Source organism: Procambarus clarkii, chromosome 9 (genome assembly GCF_040958095.1).
Source record: "Procambarus clarkii isolate CNS0578487 chromosome 9, FALCON_Pclarkii_2.0, whole genome shotgun sequence".
Taxonomy (NCBI): Eukaryota; Metazoa; Arthropoda; class Malacostraca; order Decapoda; family Cambaridae; genus Procambarus; species Procambarus clarkii.
In genome coordinates, this window is record NC_091158.1 from 22,602,243 (window position 1) to 22,608,928 (window position 6,686).

Below are 6,686 nucleotides of genomic sequence, written 5' to 3' on the forward strand. Positions count from 1 at the left end.
TACGCATGTAGGGGGTGGAAGAGGAGGGGGGGGGGATGGGGTCAGTGGGATGGAGATGGGAGAGAGGTGAGGGGTGCTAGAGAGCGGGAGGTGAGTGTGGGACAGAGGCCGGTTGGCTCGGGGAAACTATATCTGCCAGAGATCCTAATATGAAAGGCAGGACCAAAGAGCTGAAGCTCAACCCCCGGAGACACATTTAGGTGAGTACCTCACCACCACCTGTACCTCACTATCCCCCATAATGTCCATCAACAAACCCTCACACACACCCAAGATTTCAATACAGACAAAAGCTCACTGGGAGGCATTCGAAATTAGCATCACAGGAAATCAAGGTGAAATCACCATCCAGGGACAACCAATGATATCCTCTTCCAGCATTCCCAGCATTGCTCCCTAGCGGTCTCGCGGGACAACTCGCTCCGCAAGCTGTCGCTTGCACGCTAAACCATTTTACCGTCGGGATTCAAGCACATCTCCGCGGCCGATCCCGTTTGGGTGGATAGGCCACTCTAGGACCCTCACACAGGTGGACTGGAGGATCCACCTGTCACTGTTTGTGTCGAGCGGTCACCTGAGGGCCACTCTGGCCTTCACACACACTGCCAATTGACACTCCAACAGTTAGATGGACCAGGGCTGACTTTCTGGGGTTAGTTACGATTCTCCAGAGATTGTTTGTAAGTCTTGAACGTTTGTGTGTTGTTCTTGAGCATTTGTGTGTTGTTCTTGAGCGTTTGTGTGTTGTTCTTGGGCGTTTGTGTGTTGTTCTTGGGCGTTTGTGTGTTGTTCTTGAGCATTTGTGTGTTGTTCTTGAGCGTTTGTGTGTTGTTCTTGAGCGTTTGTGTGTTGTTCTTGAGCGTTTGTGTGTTGTTCTTGAGCGTTTGTGTGTTGTTCTTGGGCGTTTGTGTGTTGTTCTTGAGCGTTTGTGTGTTGTTCTTGGGCGTTTATGTGTTGTTCTTGGGCGTTTGTGTGTTGTTCTTGGGCGTTTATGTGTTGTTCTTGAGCGTTTGTGTGTTGTTCTTGGGCATTTGTGTGTTGTTCTTGGGCGTTTGTGTGTTGTTCTTGAGCGTTTGTGTGTTGTTCTTGAGCGTTTGTGTGTTGTTCTTGGGCGTTTGTGTGTTGTTCTTGGGCGTTTGTGTGTTGTTCTTGAGCGTTTGTGTGTTGTTCTTGAGCGTTTGTGTGTTGTTCTTGGGCGTTTATGTGTTGTTCTTGGGCGTTTGTGTGTTGTTCTTGGGCGTTTATGTGTTGTTCTTGACCGTTTGTGTTTTGTTCTTGAACGTTTGTGTTCTTCTTGAGCGTTTATGTCTTGTTCTTGAGCGTTTATGTTTTGTTCTTGAGCGTTTATGTCTTGTTCTTGAGCGTTTATGTCTTATTCTTGAGCGTTTATTTGTTGTTCTTGAGCTTTTGTTTCTGATTCTTAAGTTTGTTTACGATTCTTGGGCGTTTAGGTTCGGCCAAATTAATACATCGGTTAAGTGACGTTTTGAACGCTCGAGAGGACGGGCAGCAGAGTTACCCCGGGTATGAGAAAACGGTAATGCCAGCAAGGGTAACTTAGTTCGGGAGACATGTAAAGAGATCACTGTTTGATTAATAATAAAATGAATAATAAAAATAATATAAAAACTAATAATAATAAAATAAGTATCTTGAATGTTAATAAATTATTATAAATAAAAATAACAATATATTTTTTAATAAACCTAGATTGGGTACCACCTCTGGTACAAGTGTAGGGACCCATAGTCTCGGAGAAGAAAATAAAGAGTACTCAGAGAAGACCTTGTGGATCCTCATTGATCACTTTGGTATATAACAATAATTATAAAGAAATAAATTTTTATTAGTAGTGCACTTGCATTAGTAGTAGTGTATTTATTAGCATTATACACTTGTCATATATATACTGAGAGTTTAATTAAGTTCAGGACTATATTCAGGACTAAAGTCAATTTACTGATTGGTCAGCATGTAATTGTGGTGGTCTTAACAACCCTTCAGGGGTTGATAGACCTTGAGCCAGATTCACGAAGCAGTTACGCAAGTACTTACGAACGTGTACAGCTTTCCTCAATCTTTAACGGTTTTGGTTACATTTATTAAATAGTTTACAAGCGTTAAAACTTCCCAATCAATTGTAATTGTTGTAAAGAGCCTCCTGGTGCTTCGGAGCTCATTAACTGTTTAATAATTATTAACAAAGCCAGCAAAGATTGAGAAAAGATGTACAGGTTCGTAAGTGCTTGCGTAACTGCTTCGTGAATCTGGCCCCTTAACTCCAACCCACATTTGTTCATTTATTTAAATGTCGCTTGCTATTGTGATGATTGCAAACTTGATTTGCTAATTTTCTGTGCAAATCAAGGTAACAAACGCGGGATTCTGTTCTTTCTTAACTTAAAATTATTCTGATTCGTCCAAACACGTCATCATCATCGTCTTCGAAATAAGTTATTTTTTACGAGTTATATTTTACTCCAATATCGTTTCGTCACCAAAAATATATATTTGGGTTGCTGCTCAAAATCCTTTGTAAGTCCCAGGTACTGCGGGAAGCAGCTGATTAGAATTCTGCGAAACTTTCCTGGCGAAAGGTGGTGATGGGACTGGAGAAACTTTCCAAATTCTCACCCCCGGCTGTCTTGTAGTTATGGTGCGACAGTCTCCGTGCCTCGGTGCTGCTGGTGCAGTGAAGCTGTTTAGTTGTAGTGATGTTGGTGCAGTGAAGCTGGTTTGTTGTGGTGCTGCTGGTGCAGTGAAGCTGTTTAGTTGTGGTGCTGCTGGTGCAGTGAAGCTGTTTAGTTGTGGTGCTGCTGGTGCAGTGAAGCTGTTTAGTTGTGGTGCTGCTGGTGCAGTGAAGCTGTTTTGTTGTGGTGATGTTTGTACAGTGAAGCTGTGGCCGTGTTACGGTGACTGGTACACTACATGTTTATGTATATAGTGCACCGTGTGTGTGTGTGTGTTCGTTCCTAGTTGTTCTTGCGGGGATTGAGCTTCGACTCTTTGGGTCCCACCTCTTGACTGTCAATCAACTGATGTACAGGTTCCTGAGCCTTTTGGGCTGTATCATATCTACATTTAAACCGTGTATGGAGTCTGCCTCAACCACATCACTGCCTAATGCATTCTATTGGGTAACTACTCTGACACTGAAAAATGTCTTTGTGGCTCATTTCAGTACTAAGCTTCCACCTGTGTCCTCTGGTTCGTTTTCCGTCCATGCTAAATAGTTTGTCTTTGTCCACCCAGTCAATTCCTCTTGAAAATTTTGTAAGTGGTGAACAGGTCTCCCTTAACTCTTCTGTCTTCCAGGGTTTTGAGGTTTAATTCCAGTAGCTTTTCCTCGTAACTCATATCTCTCAGCTCTGGGACTAGTCTGGTGGCATACCTCTGAATCTTCTCTCACTTTGTCGTGTGTTTAACTAGGTATGGACGCCAGGCTGGAGCTGCATACTGCACGATAGATCTGACATATGTTGTATACAAGGTTCTGAATGATTCCTTTCACAATTTCTAAAGGCAGTTCTTATGTTGGTCGATCTAGTATACGCCGCTGATGATATCCGTTCAACGTGTGCTTTAGGGGGCAGGTTCGGTGTGATATCAACCCCAGATCTTTCTACTCTTGAAAGATTTGTCCTCCCAGATGGTACCTTGTGTTTGGCCTCCTACTCCTAACACACACAGGGACCAATATTTGGCCTCCCTGTGTGTACTCACTTTGTTCTGCTTGCAGGGGGTTGAGCTTTGGCTCTTTGGTCCCCGCCTCTTAACCGTCAATCTACTGCTGTACAGATTCCTGAGCTTCTTGAACTGTATCATACCTACATTTGAAACTGTGTATGGAGTCAGCCTCCACCATATCACTTCCTAGTAGAAGTGATGTACTGTTTGTGTGTGTGTGTGTGTATTCATCTAGTTGTATTCACCTAGTTGTGATTGCGGGGGGTTGAGCTCTGCTCTTTCTGCCGCCTATCAACTGTTACTAACTACTAACTAATTTTTCCCCCCCCCACACACACATCCAGGAAGCAGCCCGTAACAGCTGTCTAACTCCCAGGTACCTATTTACTGATTGGTAACAGGGGCATCAGGGTGAAAGAAACTGCCCATTGTTCCTCGCCGGCGCCGGGAATTGAACCCGGACCACAGGACTACGAGTCCCGCGCGCTGTCCACTCAGCTACCAGCGCCCAGCGTCCACATGTGTGTGTGTGTGTGTGTGTGTGTGTGTGTGTGTGTGTGTGTGTGTGCATCTCTGGAATGATCACACCATTGTTGGTTTTGGTCACTTGGGAGCACTCCTGATTGGCTGAGTAAACTTTGATGTCTCACCAATCACCGCGAACGAAGAGAATTTGACTTTCCATTGACACTGATTGGTTAACTAAATATTGACAAATGACTTGAACAGCCAATATACTAAAGAGGAAAATTACTTTAGAAATGTAAATATCTTTTGATATTTGTTAATTTATGTTTGTTGTGAGCAAAGTCTTACCAAAACTGTGAACGCGAATCTGTTCATTAACAGATTTGGTATTACCACAGATAAATATGTGGTAATTTAAAATAACGAAAGTGTAATTTATATAACATTTTATATAAGATATGTAATGTAACATATGTGTGTGTGTGTGTGTTTTGTGTTTATCTGTGAAAATTAGTTCAGCATGCTAATCAGTCACGGGTATTTTCGCTAGTTTGGTGGAGTCTCATATGAGAACTCTTCGGTCGTTAATTACAGAGTGACCTCCAGTTGATTGATGAAGATTAAGCCACCCAAGAGGTGGCACGGACATGAATAGCCCGTAAATTCTCCAGTTACTATAGTCACCGCTTATGTACAATATGTAGCACTGCTTCTATAACCACCTCACTAAACCAAAGTTGTCCGTTGCATGTTGGCGGTGATATTTCCTGCCTAACTCCCTAGCTCACAAATATTACCATGATATGTGCACAACAAAATTTTTACATGCTGTTCATTTAAAATGGGAATTTTCTCCAATATAAATTAATATTATAATATATTAGCATATTGTTCATATATAGACATAGATTAGGTTATGTGTTTAGGTTCTATTGCCGCTTATTTGTATTTGTAGTACGTGGGTGAAACATTTTAACCCGTCCTCGACTCAAGTCCATTACATTCAGCGGTCAACCCCACAGACGCATTCATAAATTTTAACATGCTGTTCATTCAAAACGGGAATTTTCGCAAGTATAAATTAATATTATAATATATTAGCATATTGTGTATATATAGGCATAGGATAAGTTAGGTTAGGTGTTTAGGTTCTGTTGGCGATTATTTCTAGTACGTGGGTGAAACATTTATAGCGTTGTGGTTCGAACAAAATTCGTCAGTGAAGCACTTGTTCCGGATATGTTCGAACGTCAGCAGTTGTGAGTCGTGTGTAAACCGCTTTTCATTCATAAACAGAGGGTTTGGCGGGTGCATGGAATCACTTTTGGGTCTTTGTTTGGAGGACGGGTTGGCTTACTACCGATTGAACTCGTGTTCGATTCCAAGGCAAGGCGAAATGTTTAAGCAATCTTGGGAAGGTCAGTCGCTGGTCTAACGGTACCTCGATAAGCGAAAATATTACCTGTGTTCCGGACACTTGGAAGCCTTGTAACGCCCGTAGTAATGACTCGCAGGTGGTGTACGACATTCGCCTGACATTCATGTTTCGAGAAAAGATATAAGAACCCATTAACGTTAGTTTCAACAACAAATCAGTTTCATCAAACTTTAAATGGCGGTGAAACAATTTAAAATTAGCGCCCTCTCAAGTGAGCGAAATGGTAATTTAACATTTCCGTATACTAAGATTAAAATATATTGTTACAAAAGTGTTTAACATAACAGTTGACTACTGATATAGTAACTGAATACGTTTATTTAATACTTGTTGTGCTTATGTGATAATTAGCGTGCCAATTAGTGGAGATATAGTTCAGTTATTAAACTGCCAACTGGAAGAACGCGACATACCTCTAGGTAAGTACTGTACTATCTAAAGTTCATGTGTGGCTCTGACAGTATTTTCGAAGCAGTACTGTTTCAGTGTTCAATCACTCTGGTTCCGGGAAAATTTACGCTATGGGTTTGAGTATAATAATTTACCGAGTTATTATTACATATAATTCTGAAAACGTAATAATGCTTTAGAAAAATGTGCAAGAGGCAACAACTCAATACATATAAGAAAAAATCCACAAGGGCCGTGACGAGGATTCGAAACCGAGGATTCGCAGGTTCGAATCCTCGTCATGGCCCTTGTGGATTTGTTCATTTGATGCATCACGTTATTGTGATTTCTGTGTGTCAATACATATAATTTTCGAGTGTAACTGGTAAGGGAGAATAACCACTCAACATTAGACTTCGTAACACAAGTGGTGTATAGCCATACTGACTGAGCACTCTCTCTTGATTACTTACACTTATTACAATAGTAGAGTGCGACTGAGCACCGACGTGTCGCTGGGGAGTTTACAGCTAGGTAGACCAGACACACTGACGGCTCCTCGTGTCGCGGAGGAGTTTACAGCTGGGTATACCAAACACACTGACGGCTCCTCGTGTCGTGGGGGAGTTTACAGCTGGGTATACCAAACACACTGACGGCTCCTCGTGTCGTGGGGGAGTTTACAGCTGGGTATACCAAACAC